Here is an 18860-nt window from a genome sequence, read left to right as displayed (position 1 = left end):
CCAGGTATATGAGAACCAGCTACCTTCCCAGGTGGAAGGTGCTGAGACCAAGGGAAAAAAAGGGAGACAAATAGAACCAGGATTGCAAATAGTATGATTTACTGAGGACTTTCACACAGAAGAGTCTTTTGGGAAGGGCCAAGATGGGTGATCCCAACACCTCAAGGAGGAAGAAGGAGCTTATACCATACTAGACAAATGTTCACCATGGCCAGCCTGGATTTACCTGGTCTTTCTCAAAAAATATTAACCTGTCTAATGCCATTTAAGAGACAGTTTGTATGTCAGTGACCAACACACAATGCCTGGCTGCCTGACTTAGTGACTTGTTTGTCCTGTAGGGTTTGGGATGCATGCCAGTCACCAGGCAGGCAAAATTGTAGTTATAAACAAGATGGCTGGGTCACGTCAAGATGGATCTCCACAGCTTCCCTCAGCCTAATATTGAACATTCCCATGAGTATTTAGGTTCAATCAAAGTCACATTTAGTTGTTAAATGTAGAATATTAAAATCTCACACATAATATGCTCAAATCCTTTCACTTATTAATGGTGAAGCATGACCAAAATACCAAGTTAACTTCTTTAGAACTCTCTGGAGTTCTCAAACAAATTTAGAAAGATAAGGAAGAATTTCATTGTCTTCCCAGTATGGAAGACACTTTGTCATATTGTAAAAAGATTACATTATTATTTAGTTGAAATTTAACTACTATTATTGTACTACAAAAAGATCACTGGTTTTTCTATGTAACTCCAACATTTAGTGTCTATAGGAGGCACTAGTCCACTAGTATGTGTTCAAAAGAAAATTTAAAATTATAACATTGAAAATGAGAATTCTATTTTGATATAGAAACAATTTTTTCCATAGAAAAAGGAAAGAAAATAAATAACTTATGCTGCATGTATGATACAAATGATTTCTAAGAATAATGACAAGGATTGGATGTCACACTTATCTCACAGAAGTTTGAAGATCATCAGAAAGTGAACAGGCTAGTCAACAAGTGTTGTTTGTGTAAGTGTTGTCTTCATTCAGACTTTCAAGTTTCTCTATTTCTCTTAGGAGAGTGCAAAGCAAAATCAAGTCTTTTATATAGCTGTATCTCTATCTACATATCTATCTATCTATCATCTATCTATCTATATTTACCTACCTACATCTCTAACAAGTACCACAATATTGAAGGAATATAAGAATCACAAAGTGAGAGAACTCAGGTTCTCAACCCAACCCCATGTCTGGGGGTTGTTATTTGTGCTTACCTTAAATTTTCCACTCATTGAAACTAGAAACATTGATTGAAGGAAATCTCCCTATCAATCATTTATAACCTCATATAGATATGCTTTTGAAAAGGTTTTGTTTCTTCATCTCTATGTTTACATTTTAATTTTAAATTAGAAAAAGGCTAAGTTAAGCAATAAAATATGTTTCCTTATGGATTATTTGTGTTTTTTTTTTCTTTTAAGAGCAAACATTTGTGAGTGAATGGAATGAGGATAAGGTTGGTCCACTGGCACCAGACATAAAGTTCAGAATATTTTATTTTAGGCTGACTAGAGACAATAGGGCTGAATAATGATTAAACTTTCTTTGTTGTGTGTAACATATTTCCAAACTCAGTATCACATCAGTGGACATAAGGAAGAAACTCTTGAAATGTTCCTGAAACAATCTCTTTACTTTCCTTCTGAGACAAATATGAATCAGGGAAACCCAGTGTGAGCTGACTAAGCAACCACTGTCAGGACAAAAATGGGGCTCAGGGTTTGTTGTTTGACCCATGTTCCATTAGATAACTGTCCTTACAATGCATGTGGCATCCAGCTAGTATGTATTGAATATGCTGTACATTGCAGCTTTATGCTACCAGAGAGAATGGCTTTGAAAGATAAATATTAAAACTTATACTTCTAGTGTGCTGGTACTGTGCTATATGATGGCATTACAAGCACAGCTCCTAGAGAAGTAGAAAAAAAACAGAAACTTTATGACTATGAATCTGACATCACACAGGAATATATGCTTAAATGTATCTGGAACAAGCAGGAATATAAAGATGCATATGTTTTTCCCTACCCTTTGAGTGTATCTGTGGGAGAGAAAATGTTTAATAAGATCTAAGGGAGGAAGGAAGAATAGAATAGGGAAAGAAGGAAAGAAGGACAGAGGGAGAGGGACAGAGGAAGAGATAAAAATAAGTGAATCTTAAATGATCTGGTAAGAATAATTAGTTGGGTATTTCAGAAAGATTCCAAAATGTACATAGTCAAATGCATTGTGAAATGGTAAATAATTGTCCATGACTCAGAATATATGTCAAGGAATAGCATAGGAAATAACACTAAGCAAATTGACAAGCGTGGGGTCATGGGTAGTTCGCTATCCCACTGTAAGGAAGTTGAACACCATCATTTAGGTACTGCAGAGCAATTCTAGGGTTTAAACAGAATTCTAGAAGGTTTCACATTTTTTTTATAAAGTTTGGGTTAAGAGATGCATTGGAGAGCCCAGAGAGGGGATGCCTGGAGAAAATGATGACTGAGTCTATCTGATGAGAGATGAGGCCCCTTCCTGGGGAATCTAGCATAGTGACAAAATTGCAAATGAGATAGGGTAGGCCAGGATAAGAATACTTCAGAGGCTACAAAAATCAACTATTCATCATTATTAGGAAAAAGTTTTGTTTTGAGGAGTCCATAGGTTTTGACAGATTAGAGATCAGAAGAAGCAGATTTATCCTAGAAGGAGGAGCCTGTCTATAGTCTCTCAGGCATGAGCATGTGGGCAAGTGTGTTTCTAAATCTGATTCAGAGGACTAAATTTTAAGATACCCCAGCAAATCTGAGTGTCCAGCTCCCCAGTTTACCTGTTTTGTGGACCTATGAAATAAAGGTTGAAGTATTAAAAAACATGGCATAGAGACAGGGAATTCCAAGATGGCAGCTAGAGGGAGGGAGCAGAAAGTGTGCCTCCTAAAGTAAAATCTGGGAGAGACACTGGAGACACACCTTACAGGAAAAACCACCGAGAAGAGGCAAAACTTTGACTCCTCCACACCTCCAGTCTGAGCAGAGCATCTCCACTTCACGTTAAATGGAGAAACCAGGAGGGCTCCCGCACCTCCGCAAGACACCAGCACCCAGATGGCTTAGGAAAACGCAGACCACAAAGTGAGTTAAGTGGTATGCGGTACTCCCACAGACAACCCTGGGCCAGCTCAGCGAAGCCCCCTGGACAGACTGATCCCCACCCAGGGAAAAAAAAGAAACTGAATAATAAGCAATAACAACAAAAAAGACACGTAGCAAAGAGGGTGGGGCACCCTGAGCACCGAAGATGGGGGAGGTGAATCCCTCACAAACTGTAAATAAACAAGCCAGGCCAGAGAAGGCAGGAGCAGCAGCACACACCCAGCAACCAGGAGCAGGAAAGCTTGTAAAAGTGGCAGAGGGAGGAAAATTCCACAGAAGGGGGGTAAGACCACTTCCTATGTGAGCTGTAAATAAACATGCAGGCCTGAGAAAGCGGGTGCAGTGTCACCTCCCCCAGTGTGCCTGGAAAGGGGAAAGCTTGTAGCAGCGGCTCACACACAGGAGAACTCTCAGTAAACAAAGCCTGCAGGGCCAGGTGAGTGTTAAGCTCACTCCTGACATCTGCATGAAAAAGCCTCCAGCAACAGCAGGCTGACAGCAGTGGGCAAGTGAGCCACAGCCGCAGATAGCCATTCACAGAACTGTCTCTAGACTCTTTTTTTTTTCTCTTCCTACCTTTGATGAGACAACAACTGAACTACACTTGCATGCTGAAAGACTTACTGAAACTGTATTGCACTTGAGCTTGGGACTCTTTGTGGGTTTTTGTTTTGTTTTGTTTTGTGCTGTTTTGTTTTATTTTATTCTTTCTAGTTTTTTCCCCTTTGATGAGACAACCACAGAACTAATTCTGAGGCACCATCTGCAGGATTGGAGGCTGAGGGACTAACACCAAAATTATTATGACTGAAACTTTATTGCATTTGAACTTGGAGATTTTTTTTACAGTTTTTAATTAATTAATTTATTTATTTTCACTTATTTATTTCTTATTTTTATTTTTATTTTATTTTTTATTTTCAATCCTCTCTCTGTCTCTGTAATGCCTGTTCAGCTTACAGTTGATTAGTACACTATCTCTCCCTCTTTATATGTTTGAAATTTTTTGTTTGTTTCTTTGTTTTCTTTTTTCTACTTGTTTATTTGTTTTTCCCTTTTCCTTTAACTTCTTTGTTTTCCATCTCCTCTCACCCTTCCATTCTAAATATCACCAGTGCTATTATTACAAGCTGGAAAATACTTCATTGCACACAGTACAGAGACAATAACAAAACCAAGGGCAGTGAGGGGAAGACAATAAAAACAGGGAAACCAATTTCCCCACAGCAAAAAATTAGTACAGGAACCAGAGGAAAATGAAGAGAGCAGATACTCAGATCCAGACTCCAACAAAATGAAGATAAACTGTGCCAAAGAACACAATGAAGCCCACAGGAATAATTTAAAAGAAGAAATACTACAGGTACTCAATGAGAGTTTTATAGAGATGATACTGGATATGGTCAACCAAAATGTACAGGAGACACTCAAGAAATTCCAAGACAACAAAAATAGAGAATTTGAAAAAGCAAAAGAAGAAATAAAGGAAACCATAGAAGCACTGTATAAACACCAAAGTGAAAGAGAGAACACGATGAATAAATGGATAAATGAACTCAGGACAAAAATAGACAACATTAAAGAGGAAACCAGCCAGGATATGGAAAACCTCAGAAAAAAGAATGAAACAGAACTGCAAAACAAAACGGGAGGCCAATACAGCAGAATAGAACAAACAGAAGACAGATCTCAGAACTCAAAGATAAAATGGTAATTAAAGGAAAAACTGAAGAACTATTAGTTAAACAATACAAGACCTGTGAAAAGAAAATGCAAGAACTCACTGACTCCATCAAAACACCAAACCTGAGATGCATGGGCATTGAAGAAGGAGAAGAGGTGCAAGCAAAGGGAATGCGTAACATATTCAACAAAATAATAACAGAAAATTTCCCAAATCTAGAGAAGGCTATTCCCATACAGGTAAAACAGGCCTCCAGGACACCAAACAGACCAGATCAAAAACCCCACGGCATATCATCATTAAAACAACAAGTTCAGAAATCAGGGAAAGAATATTGAAGGCTGTAAGAGAGAAAAACCAAATACCATACAAAGGTAAACCCATCAAAATCACAGCAGACTTCTCAACAGAAACATTAAAAGCAAGAATAGCTTGGGGAGAGATCTTCTGGGCATTGAATGAAAGTAAATTCAACCCCAGGGTACTCTACCCAGCAAAACTATCATTCAAAATAGATACAGCAATAAAAGTCTTCCATGATAAGCAGAAACTAAAACAATACATGACCACAAAGACACCACTACAAAAGATTCTTCAAGGAATTCTGTACACAGAAAGTGAAACCCAACATAACCATGAAAGGGCAGGCAGCACCAAACTACTGGAAAAGAAAAAGCAAGAAAGTAGAGAGTAACCACAACATAGGTACACACAATCTAATCTTCAAACAACTAAGACAACTAAATGACTGGAATCACCACATACCTATCAGTACTAACAGTTAATGTTAATGGATTTAATTCACCCATCAAAAGGCACCATTTGACAAAATGGATTAAAAAGGAACATCTGACATTTTGTTGCTTACAGGAGAAACATCTCACTGACAGAAATAAGCATAGGCTTAGGAAGAAAGGCTGGAAGAAGATTTACCAAGCCAATGGCCCCAAAAACAGACGGGAGTAGCAATACTTATCTCTGATAAAGTAAACTTCAAACCTACATTGATCAAACAAGATAAAGAAGGACACTCCATGCTAATAAAAGGGGAAATAGACCAAAAGGAAATAATAATCTTCAACCTGTATGCACCCAATGTCAACATACTCAATTTCATCAAACATACTCTGAAAGACCTAAAAGCATATAGTAACTCCAACACAGTGGTTGTGGGACATTTTAAACCCCATTATCATCAATAGATAGGTCATTCAAACAAAAAATCAATAAAGAAATCCAGGATTTCTTTCAAATGGACCTACTTGATGTCTACAGAACATTTCATTCAACTTCTACACAATATACATTCTTTTCAGCAGCCCATGGAAACTTCTCCAAAATAAATCATATCCTAGGACACAAAGCAAGCCTCAGAAAATATAAGAAAACAGAAATTATATCGTGCATACTATCTGATCACAATGAAATAAAACTAGAACTCAACAACAAATGTAAAGACAAAAAACATGCAAACAGCTGGAAACTGAATAACTCATTATTTAGTGAACAATAGGTCATTGATGAAATAAAAGAGGTAATTTAAAAGTTCCTGGAAGTCAATGAAAATGAAAACACAACCTACTGGAACCTATGAGACAGAGCAAAGGCAGTGCTGAGAGGAAAGTTTATAGCCATGAGTGCATATATTAAAAAGACTGAAAGATTCCCAAGTCAATGACCTATGATACATCTCAAACTCTGAGAAAAAGAAGAACAAGCAAATCCCAAAACAAATAGGAGAGAAATAATAAAAATAAGAGCTGAAATCAACAAAATAGAAACCAAAAAAAAACATACAAAGAATTAATGAAATAAAAAGTTGGTTCTTTGAAAAACTAAACAAGATCGACAGACCCCTGGCAAACCTGACTAAATAAGGAGAGAAAAAACCCAAATTAGTAGAATCAGGAATGCAAAATGGCAGATAACAACAAACACCATTAAGTCCAGGACATCATCAGAGACTACTTCGATAACCTATATTCGAATAAATTTGAAAATCTTAAAGAAATGGACAGATTTCTATATACATATGATCATCCAAAACTGAACCAAGAGGAAATCAATCACCTGAATAGATCTATAACACAAAATGAAATTGAAGCAGCAATCAAGAGTCTCCCCAAAAAGAAAAGTCCAGGACCTGATGGATTCTCTGGTAAATTCTATCAGACCTTTAAAGAAGAACTGATACCAACCCTCCTTAAATTGTTCCACCAAATAGAAAGGAAAGGAAAACTGCCTAACACATTTTACAAAGCCAGTATTACATGTATTCTAAAACTAGGCAAAGACACCTCCAAAAAGGAGAACTATAGGCTAATCTCCTTAATGAACATTGACACAAAAATCCTCAACAAAATAATGGCAAACCAAATTCAACAACACATCAAAAAGATTATTCACCGCCAAGTAGGCTTCATCCCAGGAATGCAGGGGTGGTTCAACATACAAAAATCAATAAACATAATAACCCACATTAACAGAAGCAAAGAAAAAACTACTTGATCATCTCAATACATGCAGCAAAAGCCTTTGATAAGATCCAACACCATTTCATGATAAAAACTCTAAGAAAACTAGGAATAGAAGGAAAGTACCTCAACATTATAAAAGCTACATATGACAAACCTACAGTCAGCATTATACTAAATGGAGAAAAACTGAAATCATTCCCTCTAAAATCAGGAACAAGACAAGGATGCCCACTATCTCCACTCCTATTCAACATAGTACTGGAATTCCTAGCCAGAGCAATTAGGCAAGAAGAAGGAATACAAGGAATACAAATAGATATAGAAACTGTCAAAATATCCTTATTTGCATATGACATGATCCTACACCTTAAAGACCCAAAAAACTATTCAAAAGCTCCTAGACACCTTCAGTAGCTATAGCAAGGTTGCAGGATATAAAATCAACATAGAAAAATCATTAGCATTTCTATATATTAACAACGAACAAACTGAAAAAGAATATATGAAAACAATTCCATTTTCCAAAAAAAATCAAATACCTAGGTGTAAACCTAACAAAGGATGTGAACGACCTCTACAAGGAAAACTATAAACTTCTGAAGAAAGAGATTGAGGAAAACTATAGAAAGTAGAGAGACCTCCATGCTCATGGATTGGTAGAATCAACATAGTAAAAATGTCTATACTCTCAAAAATAATCTACATGTTTAATGCAATTCCCATCACAATTCCAATGACATTCATTAAAGAGATTGAAAAATCTACCATTAAATTTATATGGAAACACAAGAGGCCACGAATAGCCGAGGCAGTACTCAGTAAAAGAACAATGCTGGAGGTATCACGATACCCAATTTCAAACTATATTAGAAAGCAATAACAATAAAAACAGCATGGTACTGACACAAAAACAGACATGAAGACCAGTGGAACAGAATAGAGGACCCAGATGTGAAGCCACAAAACTATAACCAACTTATCTTTGTCAAAGGTGCTAAAAATATACAATGGAGAAATAGCAGCCTCTTCAACAAAAACTTCTTGGAAAACTGGTTAGCAGTCTGTAAAAAACTGAAACTAGATCCATGTATATCACCCTATACCAATATTAACTCAAAATGGATCAAGGATCTTAATATCAGACCACAAACTCTAAAGTTGATACAGGAAAGAGTAGGAAATACTCTGGAATTAGTAGCTATAGGTAAGAACTTTCTGAATGGAACCCCAGCAGCACAGTAACTAAGAGATAGCATAGATAGATGGGACTTCATAAAACTAAAAACCTTCTATTCATCAAAAGAAATGGTCTTTAAACTGAAGAGAACTCCCACAGAGTGGGAGAAAATATTTGCCAGCTACCCATCAGACAAAGGACTGATAACGAGAATATATAGGAAACTTGAAAAATTAAATTCTTCCAAAATTAATGAACCAATAAAGAAATGGGCAGGTGAACTAAATAGAACATTCTCAAAAGAGGAAATTCAAATGGCCAAAAAACACATGAAAAAATGCGCACCATCTCTAGCAATAAAGGAAATGCAAATTAAAACCACGCTAAGATTCTACCTCACCCCTGTTAGAATAGCCATCATTAGCAATGCCACCAACAACAGGTGTTGGTGAGGATGTGGGGAAAAACGAACCCTCTTACACTGTTGGTGGGAATGTAAACTAGTACAACCACTCTGGAAAAAAATCTGGAGGCTACTTAAAAAGCTAAACATTGATCTACCATTTGACCCAGCAATACCACTCTTGGGGATATACCCAAAAGACTATGACACAGGTTACTCCAGAGGCACCTGAACACCCATGTTTATTGCAGCACTATTCACAATAGCCAAGTTATGGAAACAGCCAAGATGCCCCACTACTGAGGAATGAATCAAGAAAATATGGTATCTATACACAATGGAATTTTATGCAGCCATGAAGAAGAACAAAATGTTACCATTTGCTGGTAAATGGATGGAATCGGAGAACATTATTCTGAGTGAGGTTAGCCTGGCCCAAAAGACCAAAAATCATATGTTCTCCTTCATATGCAGACATTAGATCAAGGGAAAACACAACAAGGTGACTGGATTTTGATCATAAGATAAAAGCAAGAGCACACAAAGGAGATATGAGGATAGGTAATACACCTAAAAAACTAGATAGAATTTGTTGCCCTCAAGGCAGAGAAACTAAAGCAGATACCTTAATAGCAACTGAGACCAATAGGAGAAGGGGACCAGGAACTAGAGAAAAGGTTAGATCAAGAAGAATTAACCTAGAAGGTAACACACATGCACAGGAAATCAATGTGAGTCAACTCCCTGTTTAGTTATCCTTATCTCAATTAGCAAAACCCTTGTTACTTCCTATTATTACTTATATTCTCTCTTCAACAAAATTAGAGATAAGGGCAAATAGTTCTTGCTGGTATTAAGGGGGTGGGTGGAAGAGGGAGGGGGTGGTGTGGTGGGTAAATGAGGGAGTGGGGGGAGGGGGGAGAAATGACCCAAACATTGTATGCACATATGAATAACAAAAAAAGAAAGAACCTGACATCTTAATAATAATAATAATAAAAAATAAATGGCATGTACATTTAAAGAAAAATACATTGAGAAAAATAAACATATCAAGTAAAAATTTAAGTCAAGGCAGGTGACAGATTAGATTTTTCCGCTCTCATGTTGACATTAGTTAATCTCTCATAGAAAATACTTTTCTGTATGTTCACATTTATTTCATCTATAGCTAGATCTACATCTAAATCCTATTCTTCCTGATCCTTTGCAGCAAGCTCACCATTCTAATGATATTGTAAACTGACCTCAGTTCTCATCTAACCTTCCTATAAGTGGTTGTTATGAAGATTAGATAATTAATTTCTTTTGGTTATCATGAGCTAAAGATATGAATGGATGGACACATAGATTGCTGGGAGACTGGCCACATGATGAAGCAGACCGCATCTCCCATCCAGATTTTCTGCCATCCCTTCACTTGCTCCCACATCTCACTCCTGAAACATGAGAAAAGAAACTGACTTAAGCTGCCTCTGTTTTTTTAAGCTGAAGATTTCAAAACTGGTGAGTAACCATTGAGACATATCTGTTCTCTTTTCTTCACAAATAGCAAATTTTGTCATTTAGTTTGCATAAACACATTAGATAAAATACTAGCATGTTATACATACCTGAGACAATTTTTTGGAACCCTTCATATGGTATTGATCAATGATTAGAGAAAGAGCAATGCCTGGTATGCATCAGTTTCTTTCAGTCTTTGGCATGGTAATGAAGTTTTCTGGGAATCTCTTCAAGTTCTCAGGGAACACAAGTAATAAACAAAGCTGTATTAATTTTAAAAATTAATTTTTTGAACAGGATTTTGCTCTGAGCTTCTTTGTCTTCAAAATTGTCTTCTTTATAAATTATAGAGTGTTAATCTATGTTTTTACCCTTATGATTCATCTCCTTTTTTCTTATATAACTTGTTCTGCTGAACAACCACTGAGTTTTCCTCTAAACTCAGTGTCTTCCCTATAATGTGACTGAAAATAAGCAACTAGAATCCATACTTGCATGCTATGTTTAGTTACAAACTTAATTACGTTATCTTTGCTAAAGTGAAAATGATGAAAAAGTCTGAAAAGGTCAGATTATAATTACTCAAGATTATAATTTGCTATTTAATGCACATACTGGTATGATGATGTAAATAAACACCTGTAGATGTATACAGGTGCATATGGGTGCATATATGAAAATAATGGAGTAGAAAGCACCAGGAAGCTTTGTCCCATCTATTCACAGCACTTTCCCTGATAGAATCTGTACTGTGTAACATTTTTGGAACTATGGATTCTACTAAAGCTTTACAACTCCCAGAGGAAGGCTTGGGCTGTAAGTGCAGTTAATTTCAGTCAATTCCAACTCTCAGCACAGTAGCAGCTGCCCATCCCCAACTCCTGTCCCATGGCAGAGAGCCCTGTGTAGATAGATTCCTGGAGCTGCTTCTACCCAACTTGCTGGAGATAAAGTGAGCAAAAGGTGTGTCCTCCAAACAGATGGAATCTGTATTCTGATCACTGATTGGTGCTTCTGATCACAGAGGTGCAGGTGGCCATTGTTGTAATGCTTCCCAACAGTTGCTAACCCCTCCCACTCCAGCTGATACGTGTGCCAGGGTATTTAAGGGACCCACATCCACCCGACTTCATCATTTTTTTCCCCCTTTGGAGAGATGAACATAAAAACAAGGACACTCAGAAGTCAGTCTATGTATGGGGGAAATTAGAATTCCACATGCCCAGTGAAAGAGGCAGGCTCAGAAAAGATTGAAAGGACGCTAAGTTTGAACCTTGGCTCAAAGACAGCACACAGAAGTTAAAAACAAGAAAAACACAAAAAGAAGGTACCAATCTCTAATAAAAGTAAAACAAGAAAACAGAAATAGAGAGGGAGGAAAAAGGAGGGAGGGAAGAAAGAAGGAAGAAAGGAAGGAAAGAAACTTTGGGAAAGGGAGAAACTGATTTCCAGAGTTAACCATTATTAAATTCAGATGCCTAGTTTTCAGCAAAAAAAAAAAATTGATAAATCATACCAAGAAATAGTAAGCACAGCCTGTGCAAACAAATAAAGCAGCAGACACTGTCCCTGAGAAGGGCTCAATGGTGGGTCTGCTAAACAAAGACTTTATAACCACTTCTGAAAGATGCTCAAAGAAGTACAGGAAGACATGAGGAACACAAAGAAAATGATTTATGGGCAAAACAGAATTATCAATAAAGAGACGCAAAACCTAAAAATAATCTAAAAGAAAGCATGGAGCTGAAAGATATTGAAATAAAAATTTGCTAGATGAACTCCATGGCAGATTTGTGCACAAATAGCAATCAATGAACTTTGAATATAAAATGGTGGAAATGATCAAGTCCAAGGAACAGATAGAGAAAAAGATTGAAGAAAGTGAATGTTGCCAAAGGGACAGGTTGGGCATCAACAATATGCATTTCCGAAGAGAACAAGAGGAAGAAAGGAGCAGAGAGATTATAATACTCTTCCTGCTTAATGTGTTAACTACAGTGGCTCCATTTTTTCATTCATGATTGAGACTGCTAACAAAAGGTGCTGTTGCTTTATTTCCTTTTGGTTGCCAGCAAACTCAATGTAAGCAAAAGCTTGGAATGAATATTCTACACAGAGTAATGAAGCTTCTACAACACACACTCCAACCAATGCCCCAACTTTACTGCACTGTGCAGAGGAGAGAATGAATTCCTTCAATGTAACACTGTTTTAAATTAACCCATTATTTTCATCATCTTTAGCAGATTTTTGGATACATCTAACCATTATTGGATCGCATACACCATAGCTGGAATTTGTCCTCAAAACCATGATAAAAATGCTGTCTTTATGTTTCACAAGTTGAATGACTCACTGTTCAGTGCTCATATGGTCCTGTGAAAATATTGATATACTGATTGTAATAAAATTCCTTTTCTTTTCCTGATCACTTTGAATTCTTGTGTGCAAATTTGAATTCTCACTAATTATGTTTAAAGATAGCTTATTATGATTACCATATTTTTTTACAATATATGTAACTTTATGCTGACATGAAGCTTAATGGTCATAGTATATTTTATGGGGAATTGATAATGATAACATTTAACTAACTGCTTGGACATTTATTGTTTTATAAATCCACTCATTAATCACTTTTACTGATTTAATAGCAATTACACATTATTCAAGAATGAATGTTCAAAACATAGGATAGATGGACAAAATAATATCTGGTTGATATTAATGAGTATGTAGTTTTCTCAGATCCTTGGCTCCTGGAGAAGTTATTTATAGTTGGAAAATCCTGTACACGAGTTTGTTAAGGTCTACTCTGCAGGATTTTCCAGCACATCTTTTGATTAGATGTCTTTCAGGACTTGGAATGAACTCTCACTGTGAGAGGAAGAAGACAGGTTTCCATATTTTCTTTCTGTACAATTGCTTAGTACTATAAATACAGCTGTTATCAAGCTGTAGCCACATCCCAGGACACCTGAAAATCATGAGACATGGAATTCAAATTATATCAGTTTGACCCTCCCATTACCAAATATCCTATTTCTGTTCCTTTCACACATGTAAACACATGTGTTCCTTCTCAGACAGCCCAGCAGTGAACTGAACTCAAAGTAGGTGTGGCATGTTCTCCAACTATCCTTCTGGTTTGCCCTTGTATATATTGACCTCGATATAAATTGAAACAAGTTGTCTGCCTCCTACACCGGTACCTCTAGAACACAATGGTGATGAGTGGCCAGGATGCTTCCAGAAAAACCTCCAGTGGACTGAAGAGTAGTCTGGGGACAAAGCATAGACCTGGGTCCACAGTTGTGACATCCCTATGACCAGACAGGGCACCCCTTACCCAGAGGCTTGTGGGGAGACCCTTGTTTGTACCACAGTTCTGCTTTCCATACAGGATTCCCTTGTTGGTTCTTCTTTGGCTCTGGTTGACTTCTGTTGGGTTCTTACACATTGTCCTCCATGGCCACATCTGATGGAGCTTTGGATCTGACTGAGTGGAGGCCAAGCATGTTCACAGCTCCTTTCTGCTGGCAAGAGTTTGAAGACGTAGGGTCAATCTTTATAGTCACACTATGTTTTACAAAGAGAAAAAAAAAGGCTTCCATTTTCTTTGCTCTGTACCTGTGCCCTCATTTTAACACACTACATACAGGAGTTTTTTGCTCAAGCCTTTTCTCAGGACCACTTCTTCCTATTTGGAGTCCAAAAGCAGTGACTGTTCTAACCCCAAAAGCCACAGATCTCTGTGCTGTCTCTTTCCCTTCACTTCCTCATCTTCCAGGAGACAGTTCTTGCCTGAGTAATGAGCTGACTTTGCTAGAATAAAAACACCAACTAACTGTTTCAAATTAAAAAAAAAAATACACTAGCCCCACGTGGTGGTACTGCAACAAGAGGATCTCAAATTTGAGGTCAGTCTTGGAGTAGGTCTAATTAAAGAAGTCTTCCTTCCACTTAGGATTAATCAGAAGGCAAGTTGTACAATTAAAGGGATGTATTTATATTAGAGTATGTGTATATGGGGGAAAGTAATAGTTATTATATTTTTAATATTCACATTTAATAAAATTATCCTAAATGTGTACATGGAATGGGCTTGATTGGATGAAGGTTTCTTTTTTAATTGTGTTTGTGTGCATGTGCATTTGTATGAGTGTGTGTTGTGAGTGTGTTTGTGTGTGTACATGTATATTTCCTAGGATCAAATCCAGAGTCACATGCTTACTAACCAAGAACTCTCTCTTGGAGCTGCATTCCCAGCCTGAAGACAGGTTTCTTTCTCATAGCAAAACATAAGTGTACGGGGGCCCCCACCCTAGTCCTATCCCCTGGGTGACATGAAGGGATTCAGGGCAGTCTTTCTGTCCATCAAGTCAGACACCCATTGGAGAGGGTCCAGGATAAATGAACTCTATTTTAAAAGATGTAGAAGACAGGTGTCTTCCTCCATCCCTAAAAGGGTCTCCATAGTAATATGATGGCCCTGAGTCCAGCCCCAACTTTTTAAATGTAGATAAAGTCTCTATTGGAGCTACACATTCCATGTGTCTGGCCCTTTACAATCTGGATGTCTTCCCAAATTTCTATTCCTCCTTCCCCCTCAGAGTGTATAGTCCTGGCAAGTTATGCACCTCTATCTGGGACCTTGGGTCTTAACCTGGGATGTAGTCTGGGCTGCAGCCTGTGGCCCTCTGAGAGACATCACGAAACTTTTATGATCCTTGGGAACAGAACAGCTGACAAAAATGCCCACAGTTCTAGGCATAGTATGCTAGCATTTCTGGAGGCATGCTTCTACCCAACACTGAGGAAAGGCTCAGAAGGTTTACTTCCTTTATATCATGAGTCTCACTGCTGCCTGGCAGCCCACCGCTGATTCTCACTACTGTAGAACACTCCACATTCACTTGACTTGTAGTGTTTCAAAGAAAATGGAGATCCAAGGACAGCTGCCTAGGCAGCCTTCCTATGGATGGGGCTGCCTCTCTTACATGCAAAGTGAAGGGTCAGGTGCAGCTGCTTTGACTGAAGAATTGTGACGTGAACAGAGACCAAGAACTTCTTTCTGTCAAAAACCTCTTCCCCCCCATGTCTCACTGGATTGTGAACATCGCTAAGGATAATTTTTCCTACACTTTTGTTTCTCTGGAGGAATCCCTAGAGGATACTCTTCAAAGACAAAATCAAGGTGCTGAGCAATATGTGCACTGGTACAAAGAAAGGGAAATAAGAAAAACACAAGAAATTACTTACTAGAAATGGAATTTTAAAATTACTCATTAAATACAAAAATTGATTTTTCAAAATAGAACCATATAACAAGTTGATGGCTAAAACACACAAAGAAAAGAATTTTCAAGTGCCTTTAAAATGCTATCTTAAAAATAGAAGTGCAAAGAAATTCTGAGGTATTTTCACTAACCACATTCAGTAGAAATATAGTGTTTATTTTGAAACTATAAAAGTATATGATTTATTTTAAAGCCATTATGAATCACAATTATTACATTAAGAGCAGGCAAATAAAATATGAATTGGAAGTATTTAATCTTAAATTTGAGTTGGAAATAGCAATTCAAATTCACAATTATTGTTTCTCTTTGCCTCATCCCAGGCTGTGACAGTATCCTTCTATGGATTTTTCTTTGTGCTATACCCCTTATAAGTAGAGTTGTAATCAAATTGCAGTTGATTTTTGTGTAGGGTATAAAGGAAAAAATCTAGTTTCTCCACATTCCTGTCCTGTTGACTAAATCTCAGGACTTTTAATTTAGTTTATGTTTTTATTTTTTGGATTTTAATTGTTATATCTTGGAAAACTTTTGCATTTGTACTCCTTGGTAATGTGAGAATCATAAAACTGTAATTCTTTAGTTCCACTTTTTAATTTTTATTGATACATAACATTTGTAAGATACATATGATGTTTGTATTCATGTATATACTGGCCAATGATCAAATCAGGGTAATTAGCATAATAATGATGATAAATGTTACCATTTTTATAATGAATACATTGGAAATCTATTTTGAGATATGTAAAACATTATTGTTAATTACATTTAGTAATGCAGAAAGTTTCCTGTTCCTACCATGCCCAAGACCATTTGAAAGGGCTCTATTGATATCTTATAAACAACACATAACACACACTCTCAAGAGCCCTACAGGATTTCACATGACCAGAATGTAGGTCATTATACTTATTCATCTTAAATTACAATTTTAGTTTTTAATCATCACTTTATCTTGCTGAGCTCTATTTGAATTCAGATTCCATCTTTCATAATACTTTTACTTATTTGAGAAAACTAGATAAGTATGTTAAAACTGTAATTCTGCTTAACTCCTAACATGACTTACATAATGACTTCAGAGGTATTTAAAATTGATACATACTTTCATTATATGGGAGGCAGGCACTTTTTCTGCAGCTCTTTATTTCTTTATGCGTTTCTGCATTCAAACATGTAATCATTTCTCTCCCACAAGAATTACTGTATTTAGAACTTTTTCATATTTCATTTTTAAAGCATCTTTATTTTCTATTAAGGTTTTGTCTTTCCCATATTAAATGTGAATGGATTTCTTGGGCAGTCATTGATTTAAGCTTTTTAATAATGTCTGTCGATATTGTCTAGCTTCCCAACATTTTTACCAAAGAATCAGCATTGGCTCTTTGGAAAGCAATATACCTTTTTTCTTTACCTATTTGTAAGGATTTCTCTTTTCCCTTGCCTTTCATCACATTTGTGATAATGTAACTATTTCCTTCTTATTTATTCTGCTTGGTAGTCACAGAACTTCTTGACTCTGGGATGAACACTTTAATTTACAAAAATTTCTGTCCATTATCTCTGCTCTCCTGCATAATTTTGATGGGAGTCTCTTTCTAATATCTTACTTATAGAATTTAAATTTTTTCCACATATCTCTTATGCCAGCTTTTGTATTGTACTTTTTTCTCTGTGTGCTTCCATTTGGATATTCTCTACAGGTCCGACTTCTTTGCAAGTGATTTATTCTTACATTTAATTTACTGTTACATTCATTTATTGAATACATAATTTTAGCTAATCCATCTTTAGACTGCATAACTTTCAATTGAAAGTTTTATGAGTTCTCATTCTCTGGCGAATGTTGACTTTTTGTATATACTTCTCCATCTTTTTGAGGTTTTGTAGATAATAAATTTAGTTATATAAAGTCCTTGTTGCTAATCTCATATCTGAATTAGGTCTAGGTCTATTTCTTCACTTTTTTAATTTGTATTTTAATATATTATTTATCTTCTTATCATTGACTGGATGCCCAATCAATGTTTGTATAAGCACAGTGTAAAATGATGCCATTTTCTTCCATAATCACAGACACAGGGGTGATTCTGTGACTTGGGCTCCAATACACATTTGCTAAATTTCCATCTACTTTGGTGCTTCCCACAACCAGTGTGAATCCCACCCAACTTACAAATGACGATGGTGTGCTCTGGCACGGCCCTTCTCCTGAGAAGGTCCTCATTCTTACTACAACAAGGCTTCTGAAACAGTGCTCTGATTTTCAGAGGGTTAACAGTTTCGTTCTTAACCTACAATCCTAGGCCACTGCAATATTTGAAAATTTTCCTTAAAATAAAGATGGCCTTATATTCTGACCAGGTCTTCATCTTTGGAGACCTTGTTAATTTCTGTCTCTCCATGGCAAAAGCATTCTCCTCTCTGTGCACAGTCTGAATTCTCAAATTTCCTTCTTTTGTGCTAAACTGGTAATGGGCTTTTAGAAAGAAGTAGCTGCATCTTGGTAGCTCCTCTTGTTTTGGTAACCTAATGTAACAACCTTGCCTTCCTGCTGTGGTCCTCTGCAGAGACTTTGGTAAATCTTGGATACGTTTAAACAGGTTTTTAAAAAAATTGCCTAGACTTTCTATAGTTGTCATTAGGATTTTTGATGGACTGCAAGCTTTTTTGTCATAATCATAACTGGATCTTGTGACTTAAGCATGGTAAATGAGCTGCAGGAATCCTGGTATGCCGCATGGGAGGAGTACAGCCATACTCTATGAAATGTTCCTTGCCAGTCCTCTAGCTCAAACCAGCAGCTTGTAGGCAGGGGGCAAAAACTTGTTAAAAGACACAATGAAGTACATAATCCAAATGAAAAATGTGCTAAATTCTTTAGGAAGGGTGATCTAGTTTTCTTAACAAATACATGTAAACAAGGAGAAATTTTTATCTATGTAGTTTAATTTTTGGTGCAATTATAGTATTGTCAGATGTTTTTTAGAAATACTGTTGTCTTTTGGAGACACTGAAATGTTTGTGTGTTAAACTGAAATCTCAGAATTATGTTAAAATATTAAGCAAGGAGAAAGATATGGAGAGTTTGCACCTGTAGGAGTGCTG

General features: G+C 36.7%; 1 long non-coding RNA gene across 1 annotated transcript in view; it reads right to left on the bottom strand.

Moving 5' to 3' along the window:
• LOC141421330 (uncharacterized) overlaps nt 1-10786 on the bottom strand; it is a 43078-nt gene extending 32292 nt beyond the window's left edge. Inside the window, exon 1 of the long non-coding RNA XR_012445923.1 lies at nt 10557-10786. This is a non-coding gene — a long non-coding RNA (uncharacterized lncRNA). The remainder of the gene's footprint in view (nt 1-10556) is intronic.
• Nucleotides 10787-18860: the final 8074 nt, after the last annotated feature.

The sequence above is a fragment of the Castor canadensis genome, chromosome 3 (genome assembly GCF_047511655.1).
Source record: "Castor canadensis chromosome 3, mCasCan1.hap1v2, whole genome shotgun sequence".
Lineage (NCBI taxonomy): Eukaryota > Metazoa > Chordata > Mammalia > Rodentia > Castoridae > Castor > Castor canadensis.
Note: the sequence above shows the minus strand (reverse complement) of the source record. Positions and strands in the feature narration are given on the sequence as shown.